Below are 21,728 nucleotides of genomic sequence, written 5' to 3'. Positions count from 1 at the left end.
AGTGCTTTCCAAGTCATCAGGCAAAACAGGCAGTCTGCAAACCCAGCTATTCCCTTGGAAAATAAACACACCAGCAGCACATCAAAGATATCCCGGGAAGATGTTCACAGCCTAAAGTACAGTCTTTCCACATTATTCCTCCAAGTAACAGAAATGATTATGTGAACTGTTGTAGCAAGTCTTAATTTAGGTAGAGAATTTCTTCTTCATTGAAAGAGGACCTTGAAAGCTTTCTCTGACATTGACCTGGCTATCTTTATAAAACCTCCATGCAATGTCTGCTTGCTTACTTCTCGGGATCAGAAATAAGGCAGAAGGGTAAAGTTAGGCACAAAGGGAAGCAGTACCAAATCTGGGATTTGAAATCAGTTCTTTGCTCCCATTATACAAATTCAGATTTTTGTGATTTTTTTTTCTTAAAAAATTTAAAGAGGATCATATTTTTTTAGAAGAAAGCTTGTGCAACAGTAAAAGTTCCCAATTTTTTTTTTCATGTTTTTCACAATTTCTTTAACATGTTCTGAAATCACTCTTTCAATGTAGTTTGTATTCCTTCCAGAAATAACATTTTATTAATATACAGACACTTCATACTTTTCCATCTGTAGGAAAACGTTAGCTTTCATCGTTAATATACAGTCCCAGTGGTAACACTTAACATCGTCCTTTATTCCCTGTTTAATGTCGATAACAGTGGGAGGTTCACCTCTTTTCCTTCCTCCTCCATCTCCTTTCTGGCATTCTGCCTATGGCCATGGTGTAGCCGGCATATATTATTTCCTCAAGCAGTTGCACCAGTTACTTCAGGCATGCATATCCCATCAAATTAACTTCACCATGCCCCTTAGCATCTGTTGCTGCTTTATCACGTTACTGCCAGCTGGGCAGCAAGCACCAGTCCTGAGGCAGCACCAGTCGAGATGCCATTCCATCTTTACAGCAGCACTGCCGTTCAGTTCCTTACTAAAAACTGAATAACCTGATCAGCTATGTTTTTTTCATTAAAACCTAGGTTTATTCTTCATGTGTGTTATTAATATTTGTCAATAATTTTATACCAAAGGAAATACTGAAGAGCTATTATGTAGACATATATGTATGACTTTTATAATGAGTTCTGAATGCAACTCCACACCACTCCAGCACAGAATTTGCCTTAATCTGTAGTATTCCTAATTTTCCTCTTTATGTCTCAAGGCCTTCCAGATTAGTCTCACATCTAGCAAGACATGCAAAAATATTGAAAAGTTTTTCTATGAAATAGATACATTTTAATGAGTAACATCTACCTTATTTCCTATGAAGTGCACAAAAATTTCCATAAAATAATTAGTTGACAAGGAAAAAAATGACAAAAAACATTTGGAGGTGACTTTGATATTTAATAACTTGAACAAATAGTTACAGTGTGTGATGCCAACGTTATCCTTCAGTACAAAAAACAGATGAAATTACACTGCTAAACCCAATATATGTACTTTCATAGAATCTTAGAATGGTTTGGGTTGGAAGGGACCTCAAAGACCATCTGGTTCCAACGACCCTGCTGTGGACAGGGACACCTTCCACCAGACCAGGTTGCTCAAAGCCCCATCCAACATGGTTTGATATTCTTAAACACATTACATGGTGTGTAGGAACTAATATGCTATGTGCTAATTATGGCTGGTATAAGACCTCAGCATGCTCTATTATGAGCCTTTCCATTCCACAATAGCTTATTGCAGTCATAAGAAAGAGGCAGTGGTGTCTTTTTTCTTGACCGATGAAGTTATAGACTTTTTCTGTAACATGTCACCAATGGATAGCAAACACAAGCAGGGCCTGGATCCAACCCTCATCCACATCTGGGGACTGTGCTGTGTGTGAGCATTCACACCGTGTGTCCAAATCCATGTGCCACACTGGAAGAGGCTAAAGAAGGGCGGACAGGGAGAAGGAGAAGGTTAAGGGACATGTTACCTATCTGGTCTCCCTCCCGGTCACCCTACCTCTTCTAGTAAGCCCTACCTGCAGGGTACTGTCCTCTCATTAGGAACTATTTCTGGAGGAGGGAGATTAATAAAAATCCAACACAACATGTAGCTACATAGCTGAAGACGTGATCTGCTTCAACAGAGCATTACGATAGCTCTAGGACAAGTTATCCTCCTTGACGTCAGAGGTTTTACGTGAGCAGAAAAGCAGGGAAGCAGAGAAGCAGTCAGGCTTACCTAGCCTTCAGTGTAACAGGAGGCTGCTTCAACAACAGAGGCAGTAAAGTAGCTGTAACTGCTGCAATGAATTACAAAGTTTCTGATTATGGAGAATTATTTAGGATTTCCTCCAAGGAGTTAATTTTAAAGAGTACTGGAGATGATCTCTAAAGACCTCTTCTAACCTGTCACACTTAAAAGCATTCCAGCTCCTCAGATGTGCTGCTCAGGGGAGCTCTTTCTATTTTATTGGTATCCACTAGAGAAAAATAAGCAACGGCCAAGTCATAAAAAGGTTGGTTTTTATTACTCAACATCACAGCAATTTGCTTTTGCTAAACTCATTGGGAAATTGCAGGAAGCTGAAGATGAGTGGATGAGCTGATTCACTGGGGAGTATGATTGATTGATGGTGGGGAAATAATGAGAAGTCCCAGGGGAGCACATAGCAGAGAGAAACTTTAGCAAAAGGAGAGTTTTACAAAGAGGTGTTCTATTTTTCCTTTTTTTTTTACCTGTTTTATTTTTATTTTTTTTTAACAAAAGCACCCAGCATCTTCATGATACACTTTGATCTGCACAATTTGGACAGTTATATATATATATATATAAACATTTATAAAAAAATGTATAAAGTCAGTTAATCCAAAGATGCCACATACTGTTTAGGAGAGGTTCAAAGTGAAACTAATCTGTTATATGCAGTTATTTTCAGGTGCAGAAGGCCCTTTTCCCTGCGTGAAAGTGAAAAGGCTGTGCTTGCCACCCCTGGAAACAGCTGTGGGATTCACAGTTCACCCAGAGCTCCTAAGACAGTAGATTGACATACCTAGTGTGTATTTCTTTCTTTCTGGCAATGTAATCACAGCTGTCTTTCAGCTATTTGTCAAGAGTCTCAAGTAGGCCACCTGTGACTGGGGGAAGTGGACATATGCCACATACGATTGGACAACAAACTGCTCCTCCCCACGCCAGCATCCAGATCAGAGCACAGCGCATGTTAAAAGCCCCAGAATATTTCTCCACCTGTTTCCTGCCCTTGCACAGGCTGTAACAGTCTCTGTGGTGGGGACGCAAGACTGAAGAGGGAAGCTGTGATTTCAAAGCAGCACAACGTGAGGGAGACGTTTGGTGTGGCAACGGGGTCTGCGGTGCCTGCTGTCCTGTGGAGGAGCGAAAACATTGCCCTGCCACTGTGGGACACTTGCAGATGGAGCATATCTGTGGCAAAGATCAGACTTTGTGGTCTGGAAGAGCATCTCTGCTTTGCCGCGAGGGGAAAAGAGGGAAAATCTGGTCAACTGGGGGGGCAAACTACAAAGCCAAGGGATTTCTTCTTTCTCAGAGTTCAAGCGAGACAAAAACATGGCAAGGGATGAAGACTCTTCATACCAAGATCCCAGGGAGGAGAGGACAAGCATGCGTGAGTGTTAGAACAAAGCCATGATGGAGGGAAGCCAACCACCCTGTCTCCAGCAAACCTTTGCTTTCAGGGGAACTCAGGAAACAGGCAAACTTTCTGGTTCTTCCTCACCACTGACGTATACAGGTGGTACCGCATTAAGTCCTACCCTTTAATGTATAGATTACCACAAAACCGCAATTCTCCTTTTTCATTTTATTTTAATTAAATTTAAATAAACACTGTACTAGCACAACTAGTGTTACTACCGCTGAGGGGTTTTTTAGCAGTTAATTTAAAGCAATTATGCTTTATTTCCTATATTTCTGCAACAGTACGATTAAAAATCAAAAGAATGAACCTGATTTTAAGATAGAAGAGCCTCCTGCAAAGGAAATAACCTCATCAGCCTTCTGAACTGAACTAATAGTCCTGTTTCAGTGCAGAGCAGACCACAATTGCTACTCCACCAAGGTGACTTCAACTTAAAGTTGAGCCTTATGCTTTCTCAAGGGACTGCCCCATGGGAGCTTTCTTGAAGGGTTTTTCAGAAGCCCCATGTCTTGGATGTGGCACATCCCTTGGCCACACCACTGTCAACAAACACACAAAATCACCTGATGTTGCACACAAAAAACCCTCATATGACAGCAGAATCCAATGCTGAAATATACATCCTGAGATACAAAGATTGTAAAACTTGGCTGGAGGCTGCAAGGCTACTTTAGCAGCCATGCAAGTCAGCATGTACTGCACAGCTCTGGAAAAGGGGAGCAGTTGTAAAGGGATTATTCCCAGTGTTTACTTCAGACATCACTTTTCAGCCTAACTATAACCAAAAATAAAGAAAACAAGCACTGTATCATCATTAAGATGTTAATTAAGAAATGAGACAGGCTAAAAATAGAACAGGAAATTATTCTTTGTTTTCACTTCCCGAGTTTTATTAGCTCAGTGACGCAGGCCAGCTCCCAAAAAAGCACTTGTTTAACAATTGGACAAAAATCAAAAGATAAATTTGAAGGCCATCTCCTTGGCAGTGCTCATGGCAGGCTCTCTTCAGCGTGCAGTAAGACTCCTACAAAAATGTTTAAAGTCAGTCAATCCAAAGATGCCATGTACTGTTTAGGAGAGGTTCAAAGTGAAACTAATCTGCTTAGAGCCATCGTGACCCCGCACCAATTTATGCTGTCTGTCCTCATCTAATATTCAGAATATCAACATGCCAATCAGATTTTCCCAGAGCATATTATTAATCTTTGCCCTTTATAATAAAGTCTTGGGTTTAGCTGTATTGTATACAACATGAGCCCAGGATCCTGTTAAGGACTTATCCTCTATGAATCTCCCACAGCTTAGCAACTTGGGGTCCTCTGAGACTGAAAAAACATCCTTTGTGATTTACTTTAGCATATGAGAAGGAGGAGAGGAAAAATGCTAGTAACTGTACAAAAAGGAGTGTAACTCGCAGAGATTAGTGCCCTGCGTGTGACCATCTCTGCAGCAGTTTCAGGTGTGCAGTGGGATGCATACATTGCAGCAGGTGGAGACACACTCGCACTTCTCTGTGGATGGACCCCAATTACTCCCTGAATTAGGCCAGGTTCCCTCTTGGGAAAAGCCCCAGGAATTAGCAGCTCTAATTGCTCTCTAGCTAGATTTTGGCCATAGTGAGTAGGGACAGCCATGAATGAGACCTTGATACAAACCTTTAGTATCTTGCCCATCTCCAGACACTTTTTAGAAAGTTTACCCATTCTAAGTAGATGTAATTTAGCATAATTATAGCTTTGTACAGCTAGCCTCAGTGCTGGGGACTGAAGAAAAAGGAAATAGGAAGACCTGGAGCTGTAGAGCCTGAGAAATAGAGCAGTGCAAATACAGCCCATCCAAGAAAAGATATGCTTGTATTTCACTTAAGATTCTGTTGCCATTTGTTTAAAATAATCTGATTAGTTCCAGTTATTCAGTACCTGGAATGTTTTCTTTACTGCTTGCCAAAAGTAAATTATTAAGCCTTATTCTTTGTGATAAAGTACACTGGAAAAGGAATCCATGGAGAAAAAGAGGGGAGAGCAGGCTTTGAGAAACACTCAGAATACTCAGCAATGGGTTTGTAAACATTTCTAAGTACACCTGAAGCCTATGAGAGACCAGGATTTCTGGTCCAGGTCTGGACCACAAGCATGAGAGACTTCAGGAGCTGCTCAGCTGGAGGAACACGTCTCACGGGAATGCCAAATGGTGAGGACACCTGAACCCTTGTTGTATCCTTAGTAAGGGAGAAAATGAGTAATTCTGTAATTTTCCCACCGATTAAGTATGAAATTCTAAGTGAAATCGAGTGTCTTTATGCTATTTCCCTGCTCACAGGAGATGCTTCCATGCATAGTTCGGTTCATATTTAATGCTATACCAACAAATGTGCATCAAATGCCTTTCCACTGCTGCTTTTTCCTCAGAACCTCTGCCAACCCATACAATCAATTTTTTTTTCAGTGTTTGCAGACAGTTTGTGAGTCTATAAACTGTACTTTCTGCAACGTACACACAAAAACAAAGGAAAGAGAGGCATAAAAAATATCTTGCCTGCTTTGATGGCAAAATTGTCTGTACAACAAGAAGGTATAAATTCTTTTATTATTTTCTTTTAGGTTTCAACAGCTGCCAAATTCATCTTCTTCTAAACTCCAGTATTTCAAAACCAGAATGACCTAACTGCAAGGGATTTTGCCCATGAATTGGAGTCCCATGCCTCTAGTTATGAAGCTGTCTTTTCCAAACCAGTGTACACAGATACATTTTGTATCTGGGTATAGAGGTTCTCCCAGCCCCAGTCTCAGACGCCATCTCCTGCATTTAATGATCCTTCCTCATATTCTCTTCTTTATCTGATCAAGAACTACTTTCATCCTTCAAATTAAAGCTGGAGATGTTAATTTGTACTAATTAGATTATTATAGATGTTATAGTTAGTTACACAAAAGACTTGCCAGTGGAACCTGGGGAAGGAAGAGGGAAGGAAGAGGAGGAAAGGGAAGAAAGGGGTTTATTTGTGGAAACCACTTCATAAGCACCAAGGATACCTCCGGATGCTATTTCTGAAGTACAAAACCAAAGCAAAAATTTGCATTTAGACCCATAAGCCCGGCTGAAACCAGCACAGCTGCCAAATAATTAGGCCATCTTGGGAAACTCTTTCACTAAGCAGTGCTCTCCATTATACTGTTTGCAGAAGGAAAGGTTCCTGGTGTGAAGAGATGAGAAAGTCTCCAACAAAAGGGAGAACGCAGTTGCCACTAATACTAATAACTGCTATAAAATATATGATAATGAATAATAAGTTACCATCTGGATAATCAAAAGGTAATTTCCAAACCTATGGGTGCAAAGTAAATGGAGATGTTCTAACCCAACTGAAATTTAGCATACCCTTCTTCTCTATAGGTTTGCTTGAATTTGCTTGTTTTGGAAACAAAGCAAAGCTCTAACCTCATTTGTTAAAACTGGATAGGCAGCAGAATTAGCTGGTATTTTACTCTGCCTCATGACCTATTAGTAAAGTTCCCAGAATCAGCAATTTCCAGGTGCAGAAGTTTTAACTGGTGACAATACAAGGGACAGGAGTGATTTGTGCATTGTGAGATTTACAAAGAAATAACTAGCTCTGATGTATGTCCCAGTGCTGTATTCCACTGGTAGATATTTACCATTTTAGACCAGCACGTTTTTGTGAGATGACCTGAAGGTCCCAGGCATTAAAATTAAGACAACATAGTTGTCACTTACAACAGTGCAGATCTACATTAACATGAGTATTAAATGTACATCAGCAAGAGAATGTGAGACCAAGAGCATTTGGCCTTTTCAGGAAAGACCCAGAACAAAAAATGTTCATATGGCCCACAAGATTTTACATTGGCAGAAGTGATGAAGAATGTGGCAACTAATTCACCACCACAGAATTAATTTCTGAACTTCATTGTAGTCTCCACTGAGACTCTCAAATTACTTTTGCTATAACATCATTCCAATTATTTTCAGCTGCTCAGCAACCAGAATTTGTAGGAAAGTTCTGACTCTTTGAAAGCTGTGCTCGTTCTGAATGGGAACAAAATCAACTTTTTGTAGTTTTTTAGAACACAAGTTTCTGGAGGAGATGCTGTTTCAGGAATTTCGAAATGTGTTACTCTAAGATAATTAACTTGTAAAGAGCTTTGAGTTTCAGACATGACAATTTATTCTGAAAAGGTTCTAAATTAATCACACTGACATTGTTAAAATGCTTTTCAATGCTTTTCATTACAGAATTTCATGAAAAGCAATACATTTTTCAGATGATTCAGCTGTTAATGAAGCTTCATTTCCCAAATGAGAAACTTTCCTACAGCAAATTTATTACCTTTTTAATTTTATCCTTTGTTTTCTATACTCTGTTCATCTGACACGCAGTTATACAAGTACTGAAGACAGACAGACACTTGTACCAGCACCACTGCCACTTTTTCTAGGTATGAGTCTCTTACTCCATCTGCCAGTACAAAAATGTATTACAAGACAGACTTTACAGCTGTATGTATATGGGATTTTATAGTATGAAGATTGTCTAACGGTTAAATATTGATAGAAAACTATACTAGTAAATGCTGTAAATCTACAGTACACCCCAGCTTTAAATCTAGTTTTGCATATTGGAAGTGAATGCTAGCTAAATGAGGCCCTTCTGCCTTTTAAGAGGTGATCAGAGAGAAATGGGTAGATTAGGAAAAGAAGATTAAAAAAATTAGGAGGGAGGAATAAGGATTGAAGTTGCAAAATACACAGACAGTATCTCAATAAACAGGGAAAAGCTTTCCAAAGAACGGTTGTACTTGGAGCATGGTAAAAAAAATTAATTGGTTCCTTGAGGTTAATAGGGAATTAGACAGAGGATGGAGTCACATTGCAGACCTGTTGTGTAATTTCCCTGTCTGCTCTTACAAATGAAGTGGGTGGTGATTTGCTTTAGCTGGATGTCCATTTTCCCAAAGACAGGGAAAAGAACTAAGAAATAATGCTCAGCTACATGTACAGGCAGGACGCAGCAGGGCCAAAGTGAGCTGAAGCAAAAGATTTGTAGCTGGGAAGCTGTCAGGGGTGACCACGGGCAAATATTTGCCAGGCTGGTTTCAGTAGATTCAAATTCAACGTCTGCTCTGAATGACAGGAAGAAAACAGTGTAAAAAAAATACCAACACAAGAATCAAGGCTTATTTGCCAGAGATTACAGAAATTTATGACTGAGCACACATATGGAAAACTGACCTTTGGCAAGAAGATACGATTAGACAGAGGAGCATGCACACTGCAGAGCACAGCTTTCCCACTGGAGGAAGATGCTAGAAGAAGCAGCGGCTGAAGTACTCTGGGGTTATAAAGTGGAGACCAATGCGTTCTGTGCATGTCACCCTCCTAGCAAACAATGTACGTGGTCCTTGGGAGGAGTAGAGGGTGCACACCCTTTTTGCAGCTCTGGCACCCCACCAAGCCAATGAGATGCATAAGATCTGGGTACAGCTCCTCCAGCAAACCCAGGGTCTTCATCTTCTGCAGATGCATCTTTGCCCTTACTTTAGATAGTCCAGAGTTAGCAAAGGAGTTATTCCCAGGCTCCCAGAGACAGCGGGGATGTTCTTTTACTAAGGGGTGCTTTAGTTGCTTAAAAATCTCTTAGATATAAGTTGCTTCCTTTTCAAGTGAGATCCACCTGATAAGTACTTCTGTTTTTGTTCAACTGCCTGCACATTCCTCATTGTTGAAAACAAAGCAAGAAGGTATGGTAAATTGTAGCTGTTAATTAAGGCTGTGCTGAGAGTTAAGGACTGTGCCATAAATGGCCATTTTGTTGCCACTTGCAGGACCCACGGAGCACAGGGCCGAGCATCTTAGTGTGAGCTACAAAATGTGAAAGGATAGTTTACATAACTCATCTGCAGCTGTCCTTAAATGTGTAGATGTTCCTCTGGTGCATGCTGCCTCCCAGGCAGACTCCTGTCTTCCACATATGTCTACTAAGCAGGCAGGCAGGATGGTCAGGACCAGGGTGGTCCGTGCAATGCTTTGCAGAGTGCAAAAAAGTTTATGGGAAGGAAGCTGGCATGGGGATAACACAGCTGCAGAGGTAGCTGAAAGGAGAAGTTCTTCTGGATCAAGGACCTGGGGCTATAAGGATCCTGTCTGTTATAGACAAAAGAGGCATCAGCTGGGATCCTGCAAACGTTTATCAAAAAAAATACAAAAGGGCAAAAATACAGCTGCCACACATCTCCATAAAATTTCTAATATATACAAGGGTTTCAGCCATTTAAGTTCCCTCTCAGTCAAGAAACTGGAATTGTCTAAGAATATTCACATTGACAAAACAAGTGCTACATAAAGGCAGATGGGGGAAAGGATTAAATCTGGCACTTTTATAACTTTTTGTGCATTGTATCTATCACAGATTTTCTTCTTATACTCATCAGAATTAAAGCTCCCTGATTGTAATCTTTTCTGATAATCCAGTCGCTTTCTGCCTTGAGAAACAGAAACAGGAGCTGACAGCTTTGAGTTATTAAAGATGATCCAGTTAAACACACAGGGCTACTAAGGAGAGAGCAGCATCCAACAGGCTGTGCCAGCTCCTGCGAACAGTGCACATGCTTGGTCTTCATATGGCCAATGCGGAGGGTGCCCTCTGCGTAAGCACTTCCCCTGCTTTAATTTGTGGTTTGTAGAAACTGATAGCCCATTAGTAAGTATCTTAGGTCATCATCCTGTTATCTGCTTTCATGGTTTAATCAAATACACAACAAACACGACTCACCCTTGCTAACTCCCAGATTCTTATTTGTGAGGAAGGCTTAGTGTGGGCAGTGCTCTTTGTGCAGATGGAGTTTGTACATGTATGCATTTCAGTTCCACTGCTCTCAGTTAACCTGGGCATACACTTTCAGTTGTAGAAATTTAAATGCAAAATGGTGCAGGAAAAAATATAACATGGGAACCAGATATGACTGAATAACCTCTTTGCATGAACCACAGCTTTCTAAAGACTAAACAAAATTGCTGAATGTCAGGCAGAGGGGAATAGGAGACTAGCTTCTCATAGCTTTAAATTTCTCATTTTAAGGACTTGGTCGGTAAGATTCTGAATTTCGGAAGTGTTCCATTTCAGAAACTCACTGGGAATGACAAAGCCAACAGAACAAAGTTACGTTGTTCAAACCACCTTTGTGCTGTTTCATCAGATTACAATTCTGATTTTTATTTACATATAATAAGCTCAAAATGAGTTAGAGTGAATATAGGCACCAGGTTTATACTTCAAAATATAAATTGGAGATTTATAAACTTTATTTTCTAAAAAGTTGACATAAATTTCCTGTTCCTTTTACATTTTAAGGGACAGTGAGCTGAGTATTTGTCAATGTCATTTTAATGCTTTACAACTTTTGTCAAATGCATTATTCACAAGCATGGTTGATGATTTACTTTTTTAGTTCTGAGCAAACACTTCAATGTGGAAAGTTGGAAAGTTTATTCAAATATTATTATTCTATTCAGCCTACTCTTTGGAGAGACAGAAGAAGGCACATTTGCTGAAAATATGCTGTTCTAGCACTTTAATTAAAAGAGACTAGAGAAAATTCCCTAAAGGTTTTGGCTAGACAGTATTAGGCTGCGTTGTATAAAATAAAATCTAAATTAAAGGAGGAGGACTTCTTTCATAGCAGATTAGAGTTCAGATGGAAGACCAGAGCGTGCCTGCAGCCTGGGTCATTTTGGTCAAAAGGTGAAAACAGCTTGGGGTTTGTATGCTTTTTACAGCAAAATCACAACAGATGAGAAGAGAAAAATACCAGATTTCTGAGAGTTAAGACAAGAATAGACTAAAATAAAAATCTGAGAGCCATATGCTACTCAGAGACTCGATGGCGGGGCCCGCTGGCGACAGAGCATTTGCTCCTGTGGCCGGAGGAGAGCCCGTGGTGGTGCCCAGCTGGGGCACGCAGAGCCCTAGATCGAGACCCTTTAAAGCCTGTCATCTCTGTCCCGACCTCTCCAGTGCAGCCTGCGGCAGATGTGAGCGTAGCATCCCCTACGGCTGTAGCCTGTGCTGTACCTGATCTGTAGATTAATGGAGTCCAGCAAGCCCAGTCGTTAATCTCCTGCTTTTCAGTAACATATTATGTATATTTGTTTATAATCGCACTGATACTCATGAATGTATAAGCAAATATGAAGGGGACAAAAGGATACCATTAAAGCGGAAATAAAAATGAGACTCGTGGGAAGTCTGATTTCTAATTAGAAACACTGTACGTCTATTATCATTTTTGCTCACAGAGTTTAATAAAAAATGAGATCAAGGGCAGCATGTGTTTACCAATGGTAGATCATGCCAGACTAAGCTGCTTTGATGTTCTATGAGATCTGAAGAGGAAATGCAGATCTCATCTATCTGAACTTCAGGAAAACTTTTAATGTGCTGCCGCTTGGGACCATATCTGTTAGATGAATGATAAAGGAACTCATAAAAGAACTATAAAAGTGCATGAAGTTTGGAACAGGGCAGATGACAATCTGATTCTATGGAAAGGAAATGACTATGCTGGAAGGAGGTTAGTAGTGGAGATCCTTGTGGGTTTGTGGTGGGTTTAGTCATCTTCCGTAACAGCACTTACACTGTTCCTCCTCCCCCAGCCCTATAGGTTCCTGAGGGTTGGGGTTTTTTTACCAGCTACTCCAGGGCTGCTCAGCGAAGGAATGCAACGCTGCCCTGGACACAGCCAGTGAGAGCCCATGTTCAAGCCCCTTCCCTTCCTCCTGGGGAAATCCTCACCCCATCTGCACCCGTTTGCTCCAAGGAGGGCTTCAGGACCCAGCAGGTGTGGGGATGATGATGCCTCCCACCTTCCCTGAGCACGGACACTTTCAGAAGAGTCCCACAGGGCCACACAAACACCACAAAACCTTCTGGACTCAAGTCCAATTAATGGATAGCACTGCCAGATCATCTTTCAGCTGGTAAAGAAAATATGTTCCAGTGTTGGGTGGAAGCAAATAATGAACACAGAAAAATGACTTTTGTCCATAACCTTAAAACATTATTTTCAATTGAAATTGCAGATGTGCCAAAGCAGAAGACTGCAATATTATTCAGAAGTAACTAGAGGACCTTAGGGCATGAAGTCACAGCAGTGTGATGAGCTTCCATCAAATATGTTGTAAGACTGTGCCCTTTGGACCTACAATGAGATTTGTGTTACAGACTGGAAGTTCCTCATTTGGGAAGATGATGGACCAGGGACGTATTTTCACAGAAGCAAAGACACCTAGAAAGTATTGTCTGAATTACTTCTAGCAAAAAGCAGGAAACATATAATGGCATTTTTCTTGTGAGCTCTTGCTGGAAGGTGGCATAAAACTCTTGTCCCTCGCTTTGAAAAAGAGAAGCAAACATGAACCAGAGAAGGCAGACATGATGAGGCAACTGGAAGCTTCTCTTAATGAGAGCAACACTAAAGAGTTTAACTTAGTCTAGCAAAATCAAGGCTGAAAGAAGAAGTAATTATTTTCTGTAAAGCTGTCAAGACCAAACTTCAGGGGAGGAAAAGGACTTTGTAGCTGAGCAGAACAAGACGTGGGAATAAACTGGCCATGAATATGTTTAGGCTGGAAAAATGGGGGAAAAAATGAACTATCAGGGAGCAGGGTTGTCTCCTAGCAGAGGCCAATAAAAGCACATGCAATTTTAGGACAGCAGCTAATCAGCATATGGAAGGACCACCTTGAACACTGCCATCCTGCAGCAGGGAAAAGAAACCATAAGAAGCCATAAGTAATTTCTAATTTGCACCTGGACATACAGAAGCCCAAGGTATACCAGATTACATGGCAGTAAGTAAACCCACCTCTTCACTCAATGGGAGAGACTACTCTGTAAGCACAGGTTATTGACGCTAGGATTAAAAGGCCAAACCTACATGAGAACAAGTAGTTTCTTTGTTCTGGAGTTATAAGTGAAACAGGAATCAAATCTATCCAGACCCTGTAGACGCATCTACTGCTGCTCCTAAAAACAAGGAGCAAAAAGAATGACAACAAGAAGAGCAACAATCCCACAATAAGTAATTTCAGACAACATTCAGATCCATAGCAGAAGCTGAACTGCAATAGCAAAGGGTTAGTTATAAATCCCCTGCTTTGTTAAAAATGCAGAACCTTATAGAAAAGCTTACATACACTTTTTCTATGAATTATTGAGACCCCAGGTACGACATGCATGCAGCTGGAAGACTAAAAGACCTCTGGACATTACCACAATGACAGCCCTTGCTCTCTCTGCCTGCCAAGCCAGGAGCCTGGAGATTTGAAACTTTGGTTTGTGCACGAATCTGTCTGTGAAGCATCCTCCGCTTAACAGAGTGGTTGGGCCATTTCTTAGGGGGGTGCCATGGGATTTGTGCCACCTTGGCTGTGGCAGATGACAAGTTGTTACAGTTCTGATCAATTTTCAATGATCAAATCATTTCCAAGCTACAAAACATTATAAGCTTTGTGCAGACCACAAGATGGCACAGCTGTAGTAGCTGTATAGAACCACATAAGGCATCCCAGCATGAATAGATTAATAATAAAAATGAACATACTATTTAACATCAGTTAGCGATGGGGTAGAGCAAAAAATATCCTATTCTGCTGGAAAAGCTGTTATTGCTAATGGAGGGGCAGTGCTCTCTGAACCTATAAACAACAGACAATGCTAAAATCTTTTATTTTCAATAATCATCTGCTTATATATTTACCAAAAAAATTAACATTTCAATGCAGAAAGGACTTTTGATCAAGGAAACCAGTTTTGTCTGAGATGTAACAGAATCCTATGACTTTAGATTCTTTTCAGCCAAATGTTGCAATGACTACGGAATAGCTTTGTAGAGATTTCGGGTTTTAAGCTGGAAAATTCTTTAATACCAACAAACTGTCTCTATCCTACAGACAATTTCATTTGCAATGACTTTCAATTTTTTAATAGCAAGAGTCTGAGAAAAATCCCTAATTAGATGTCAGATACCAATGACCTTTTGAAAATAGTCTTTGTATGATACAATCCACAAGGCAATGAATGCATTCTACGAGACAATAATTTTAGTAATATGGATTTATGGGATTCAGATTCCCTGTGCCGAATGACCCAGAAAATATTATGGAAGTTTAACCCAATCATCACTCTGGCAGCATATCGCAAGGAACTGAACAGTATAGGTTTATTGCCTCTGGGATATTTGCTTTTATTACCCCCTAACTACTAAGGAGATGATCTGAGGTGAAGAGAAGCAGACATATATTGAGGACTATGCAAGGAGTGGAATTTCATTATGTTTATGTTGTGGGTTTTTTTAACAAAAATGATGTGATTTGTATCATTCACCAGTGAGTTCTGCCATTTGTCCTGCAGCTGTTCAGCATCTAGCATAACAGGGTGATAACCCATGCTTAAGACTTCTAGGAGTGTCTGCAATAAAAATATTAACTTTCTATCCATTTATGTACTGCCATGTTTGTCAATAATTGTCACAAATGCCAGGGATTTGGAGAGGTCCCATTATAGCAGAATAATCAAAATCTAAATATAAACTCATCTAAATACTGACATATGTCCATCAGAAATACTTATATCTAGTCATCTAATCTATATCTGAAGGGAAGGGAAATAATAATTTTATGAGTCAGGTCCTCTTGTAGTAAACCAGAATTCCTGATTAGCATCCAAATGTACAACTGGCCTTTCCAAATCTGCTACATTTCATCCAGGCAAACTGTTCTCTGACTTGGACAGTGGGGAGATTCACAAAAGCCTGCAGTTTTTTAAATGAGATCTGAAATTTTAATTCACAATTTTTTTTCATTTGGGTTTGCAGTCTTCCTTATTTTAACTGGGAAATGGCTGTGACTGCTCTTGCTATGCCTCGTATAATATTTATAAAGAATGTCCTAGTAAGTAAGAATTTAAGACACTGAAATTCACTAATAATCATGCATACAATTTTCAAAACAACCTGAGGGATTTGAATACACAATGTTCTTCCACCTCTAACCCTTACCATACGTCTGTCTTTATCATCCACTGCAGTGTCGTACCTACTTCAGGGCTCACTCCTCCAAACGCATAACGCAGTCGCAGTTCCAGGAAGCCAATAATGATGGAGGGGGGGTGGGGTGCTGTGTCTTCAGAGTAAAATCTTTCCCGGGGAAGGAATGCACACACAGAGCTCTGTCAGCAAACAAAAAGAAGGGAAAGGAAAAGCAGAGAAGAAATGGTGATTGATTCCTACAGCTCTTACGCTAACTGAAATGAGTCAACTTCTTATCTTATGCTGTTAGATCCTCTACCCACATCAGCAGCATTGCTTCAGGGGGCTCTCTGGATCTCAACAGATGGACACCAAATATTACAATTATTCTTTTCTTATGTTAATATAACTCGGCACAGAAACAAATCAAAAAAAAGTATAAACTGTCTGTTTATTTTTTAAGTCAGGATAATAAAGAGTCTTTAAAATTTCACAGAGAAGGGTACGTATCCCACGTAGAAAACTCAGTCTTGCAGTTCCCATTAATTTTAATGTGATTTGTACAGTCAGTTCGTGAACGCCAAAAATACCTCTCACAGTGAAACACATACATGACCCTGTTGTTTTATTGCATCCTTTGATGATCAAGTTTGTGTATTTTGCCCTTTGTAGACAATACACATCCTAAAATCTTGTTTACAGTTCCCTGTTAGTATTACAGTGACTGACCACATTTTAAGATCATATGCAAATCTGTAGATTTTGTTTTCCTGCCCCTATCTGTATAGTTATTTGCACCGATGAGATCTCCCCCCTGAGTCTTCTCTTCTCCAGGCTGCAGACCCGGCTCTCTCAGCCTCTCCAGGCCAGCTGGAGGCCAGTCACTAGTGATACGTGCACCACAGGGGCTGATACTGGGACCACTACTATACAACACCTTCATTAATGACAAGGATGATGAGACAAGGGTGCACCCTCAGCAGCTTTGCAGATAATCCATGGCTCTATGGGCTCCCAGGCTCACCAGTGCTACTAAATTATTCATCTAGGACCCTACAGAAAGTCTGAAATACAGCCAGGAACTTACCCTAGTTGTCTTGGCATTGGGCTAGCATCGTGGCATTGAACCAGCCTTCAGAGGCCTGGCTCCAGGATAACGACAGCATTAGTGGGAAGTGTTTGTCCAAATCACTTACTGCTATTCTCAATCTCAAGTCCCATCTGTAAGTAGAACTTGTCTGGGAATATTTTATGCAGAATTTCTCCAAAAAAGCACAAAATTCAGAAGCAGGCCAGAACTTTGACATGCATTACTGGAAATTATCTCAATTTCTAATACAGTTTTGCATTTGGATAGGAATTTCCCCAAAACTGCACTCTGTTTGAATTAAGGGGTTTGGTTCTGCCATTTAGACTGGGGTATTTTTTTATTATTGTTTCAAGTAGATGCCTATTAATTATATCAATTATTGACCTATATGTTGTATTAATTATTGTTAAAATTGATAACAGAGAAAATCACATCCTAACTCCCCTCCTCCTTTTTTTTGCATTTTGCTACATTATTCTCCTTAGCCTAGGAGCCCCAGTAACAGCTGGGGAGCAGAGTGCTTGCCACTGAGTGCTCTGGCAATATAAACTGCTAGAGATTTTATTCTTTTTTTTAATAAGATGGTTCCGTATCCACTTTTTCTGCAAGAATTCAGTTCCTGAAAAAAATTCCCTGAAAGCAAAAGAGAGTATCAGCTCCTGTTGTAACAATATGATCACACACATCAGTCAAAAAGACCTTGAAGAGAGCCCTTGGCTTTCCTTGAGGTGAGAAGTACCAGATGTGCCACCAGGCTGTCAGCATCACCTGTCTCGGGCAGAGCGGGTTGCCCACAGATTCTGAGCTGTCTGTGTGGCTCTCAGTGATGAAATCACTGAACTGGAATAAGCCAGGTAGCCGTTTCTGACAGCAGAATTTCAACAACTGCCAGGCTCTTTCAAACTGAAAAGCAAAGAGCAAAACTAGCATCATCACATCAGATACTATTTTGTGAGAGAAGTGTGTGTCTTTGAAGCAGCGGCAGCCTGGGAAGGGTACATGAAATTCTTTATTTCACAAAGCTGTTGGAACAATACAGTTTTTCTCAAATCCAGCTATAGAAATGAATTTGAAATACTCTTCTTCTCAGATCCACGATCTTGTTATTGGATTCATGTAATCAGATCCCTGTTGCATATGAAGGGTGATGGCCTGCACCTAGAAAAATATTTGGGCACCTAAAGCAGAGCTTAGGCACTGAAGCTTTGCCAACCCCCTACACCATGAAGCCACGTCACTGGTCTCAGACACGCTCTCAGATTGCTGTGCCATTCTGTGTACATGTGCATTTCCTTCTGGCCCTTTTGGGAAGCAGAAAGCCTCTGGCATTTGTCACAGTGGTGATCCTCAAACACTTCTTAATTCAAAACATGTTACTCAGAGGTTGGCATTGGTGGAAGGGTACATAGGTAAGGAAGAAGAAACACTAATTATTTACACAGCCCAACAAGACTCAAGAACTTGAATAAATTAACCAGGCTCCTAAAATTACTCTGTGGTCAATGGCTGCTTCAGAGCCAATATAGACCAGGACCCTTAAGACTGGACTTAACCCTTTGGTGGAGCCTCACTCTTTTCTTCAGCTGTATGGGAAACTGTCTTCCCAGGTTTGACAAATAATTAGTGACTAGAGTTTTGCAATACAAATAACCTTACGATCCCCTTTCTGAAGGAGGAGGGAGCTGGGGCAAATGGACTGCTCAGGACCGTTGCTCATATCCAAGTCTGATAGGTATTGTGAACTGGACCTCTTTGGCTTTCAATTAAATACGAAATATTTTTAGTTGCAGGCTAACAGTAGCAGTTTCCTTCTACTTTTTTTTCCTGGGAATGTTGCAAATAACAAAAAAAGCATCTTTTTTATTGTGCTGTTGTGTTGTTATGCTTCTGACTCTCTGTCATGTTTTGATCTTTTCCTTTGTTCCTTTGCTTAGATCTTTTAAGTAAATATCTGACTTAGCCATCCAGCCACACAGTAGGCTTTTTCTCCACATGAGCCATAGTCTCTGCTGGATACCCCATTAAAGTCATTTTTATTACACTGCTTGCTTCCAAAAAACTCTTGCAGGGCTGGTCATAAACAGAATGTGTGTAGGAGAGTCTACACGGTATATTAATTCTCATCACACATCTTATGCATTTCACATGTCTCTAAAAAGTTGCTCTAAACTCAACAAAATTGTCTGAATCTACCTGAAAGAGGGTGTAAAAAAATGTCGGTTACATCTTGCAAGGAGCAGTCAATATTCCATGTACAGGGATGTGCATATAGTTCACTTAGGCACTTCCAATGCACCACTGTGCACTACTGACCCAGAACTATTCCATCTTTGCTACGTTTATCTTTATAATGACACTTTTCTATCCTGGGAGTATTATGTGTCCCCTACAGATAGGAAGGGGGCCAGTAAAGAGAGACTGAAGTTCATAGCTGCTGGTCTAAAGACTGCCTTTAGATGCTGGGAGATCCCAGGCTTGGCATTTCCCACTGGCTGGGAAGAGTCTGTCAAAGGCATCAAATTATTAAGAAAAGTTAAGCTTGGGAATCTACATGAAAACTGAGTTGAATGAGCAGGTCTCCAACGATCTTCCCGAACATTTCTAGGAAGAGCGTGCAAATAAATAGAACAAAATAATGTTCTAGTGCAAGCTGTGTGGTTTCCTCCTGCAGGAGCTCTTACCAACATGAAAGCCAGCATCTCCCTGAATTCCTCTTGCATAATTATGGCTTCACATTACATTTGTTTTCCTGATGATTTAGGAATGAGCTCCAATACACACAGACTGCATCCAATTTCACTTGCTGAGGTACATCCCACATCCCAGTTGTCTATACTGGATTGCCATTGGAACGTGATGTGGCTCCAGTCCGGTTTGGGTTTCTTTTCCACCAAAGGGTGGGTATGGGAGCAGAGGAGAAGGGCCAGAAGGGTATGGACGTAGGCTCAGGTCTTGCTCCAGTAGGTGTCAGGATGCAGGTAAAGTGCACTCCTGGAGCTGAGGACTTTGAGGTAATTTTCATCTGATGAACTAGATGTAGGTAGCCACACACTCCCTGTAGAGGTAGTTGACCCAATGTTTTTCCAGGCACACCATCACTCCTTTGGGAATTGAATACATCTATCCTTGCTGTCACTGGCACAGATACCGTATGGAAGGGCACTTTTCCACCTTCACAATCCTATTTATGGAAACATGGAGTTGTAAAGATACTGGCTGTTCACTTGGGTCAGATTAGCCCACGTGCACAACACAAGGTGATGGAAAAGAAAGGTGGCTTCTAGCATCCTCTGTTACTGCTCATATAACAAGCCATGGCCACACGCATACTAACTCTGAAATTTCTCTGTTTTTACAGCTGATGATCAAGAAAAGCCATGCGGGAGCTGTCACAGGGGGCAGCATTTGAGAACTCAAACCAGAGGCTCATTTAGCCTACAGAGCACCAGACCAGGTGGTCAAACCATGACAAAACATGTTTTGAGAGCTGACGGGAGACATCATATTATGCTAACTCAACTCTTTAGGTAAGTACCAATCAACTTCTGCAGTCAAAAAAGGACCATAAAGCAGATCCATTTCCTTAGCCAAGGGCAAATAGTACTTTTCACTGCAGACCTGTGGGGTACCCGAGCATGCAAGCTGTTCCGTTGCTGGCAAGGTTGTATTTTGATGTAAGCATTACATAGTGTTTTTCTTGTCATTTAGAGATAACACACATAGCTGACCATCGTGGATTGATTTAGAAACTTGATCAGACAATCAGGCAGCTTGCATTTCCTCAGTAAAAAGGAAGGTTTGCTGTCTATCTGTCCAGCATCACTGGCTCTTGTTGCACAGCCCACTGCATGATGAGTGTAAGGTAGCTCTTGCTGCTAGTTTCCATTTCTATGTTTTTCCCAGATAAAAGGACAAAATCATTAAACACTGGCTGGCCATTTCGTTTCACATGAGCAAAGATGATGTCACAGGATGCTGGTTTCTAAATAAAAGTTTAATGATTTGACAATTGGCAAGAAAAAGAGCAGGCACTTTTAGGTTATATACTCGTACACACAAGAAACAACTTTATTTCTCGTAATAGATGATGAGCAGCATGGGTCTGTGGCTGCCAAAGCGAGCGTACCCCTGAGTGCTGACCTCTGCTAACCTCACCTGGCTATTTCACAAAGCCATCATCATCAAGGCAGCAAGTACCATACCTGTACTCCCACATCACGGGGAACCATGCGGCCGCATTTCCCTCTCCCCTGTCTCACAGCCTCTTGCTCAGAGATGGAGGGAAATCATTAGGAAGCTGGTAAAATTCAGAGCTTTCATCCTGCTTATGTTGTTAAAATTGAAATACTACTTCAGATAATTTTGAAGTGGTATAAAAAATTATTACCAGTAAGTTACTCATATACCCTACCCACAGATTTGCTTGCTCACCTGAACCTGAAAACTAAAGTCTCTGAAAATGGCTACCTAAACAGTACTTTCATGTTCCCATGTTAATGCCAAGGTAATTTGCAAATAATCTTTTTAATACTGTAAATAATGCTTCCTAATATAGTAAAAGGCCTATGAGTTGGTTTTGCTTCTTAAGTTTTAATTTTTGCCCTAAAAATGTCGGGATTATGCAATCTTTTTCTTACTGTTTTTAAGGAACATTTCTCTAGACAAACTTTAAATATTCGAAGCGAATGTTAAGATCAAAGGGGAAAGATACCAGTCCTTCAACAAAAGTCTTTTCACTCCAAGATAGTAATTAACCAATAAAGTTAAACATGTAAATTATTATCGTTGTTGTTGTTGTAACAGTTAACAAAACCAAGTCCTACAGCCTAAAGAAGCTTTTCCTCGTCTCCACTCACCCTCCTGGCTCTTAAGACAACCTTTGGACTTTTTTTTCTTTTTTTTCTCTGGAAAGAAATAGATCCCCATACTTCCATCATAACAAT

This window comes from Falco peregrinus, chromosome 3, assembly GCF_023634155.1.
Source record: "Falco peregrinus isolate bFalPer1 chromosome 3, bFalPer1.pri, whole genome shotgun sequence".
NCBI lineage: Eukaryota > Metazoa > Chordata > Aves > Falconiformes > Falconidae > Falco > Falco peregrinus.
Note: the sequence above shows the minus strand (reverse complement) of the source record.